Source organism: Mirounga leonina, unplaced genomic scaffold, assembly GCF_011800145.1.
Source record: "Mirounga leonina isolate KUSES-001 unplaced genomic scaffold, KU_Mleo_1.0 Mir_204, whole genome shotgun sequence".
Taxonomy (NCBI): domain Eukaryota; kingdom Metazoa; phylum Chordata; class Mammalia; order Carnivora; family Phocidae; genus Mirounga; species Mirounga leonina.
This window is the reverse complement of record NW_023270513.1, coordinates 18,508,626-18,509,750: the sequence shown is the minus strand read 5'-3', so window position 1 is coordinate 18,509,750 and position 1,125 is coordinate 18,508,626.

Below are 1,125 nucleotides of genomic sequence, written 5' to 3'. Positions count from 1 at the left end.
CCTGGGAAGCCTGCTTCTCCTGCTCCCGCTCCCCCTGCTTGTGATCCCTCTCTCGCTCTCTCTCTCTCTCTGTCAAATAAATAAATAAAATCTTTAAAAAAAAAGAATTACCAAATTTGATTCAAAGGAAAAATAGAAGAACAATTGCTAATGTCCATATTAGAGAATTATTTTACATATGCTATTAAAAAATCAGGCACAGGTGATTTTATAATTGAGTACTATTCTATAGTCTTTAAGAAAATGCAAGTAGGGTCAGTGCTATTCAAACTATTTCCAACTAAATAGTAGGTCACTTTTATAAAATTAAGAGAGAATTCTCATAAACCCAGCTTCTCTTTTCAAACCAGAATAAAGTTATAGACTGATGGTCGGCCCATTTACTGATGGAACTTGGATAACTATTGACTTAGTTGTGTGTTATGTGTGAGTGTGGCAGTAGGCAGATTGCTGGAGCAGGGTTAAGTTTTACATAATAAGGATTTAGAAGGGGATATGTGATGGGAAGATAATTAAAGACTTCTGGTTTAGAATGGCAAAACAAAATAAAACATTCCACATATTGACCATCATATCTTATACTTTTTTCCTTCCTTCTGGACTATCTGTTCAGAAGTGTAAAGCATGGGAAACAGTTCTCCACAGATAAGGAACATTGAACATTTAAATAAATAGAGGATTGAAGAAAATTCTCTGCTTGTCTTTTCTGACATAGAAGTTCAGGTGTAACATAATACATTATTGTTTAATTTTTATCAAAGGGAGGATCATAGTTTCTTTCTCTTAAGACATCCCACATTCCCAAATCCCTGTCCTGTGTCTATCGGCACACTAAGTACTCAGAAAATTCCTGAGAAAGCTGTTGGGATTCCTCTTGTATATTTCTTGGTCATCCATATTAATCCTCACAGCAGGTGACAGGAATTGTATGCCCATTTTGTTCTGAGATAATATTATAATAATAATTATCTCCATGCTTTCATACATATAGCGGTAGTTATGTTAAGTGGCCATTAGATTCACAAGTGAAAATCCTACATTTTCAATTTGGTCTTTGAATGAATTCCTTAGTACTTTTCCTTTGCCATGTTTCTAACTATTTCTTTGTTTTTTTAAAGATTTTAT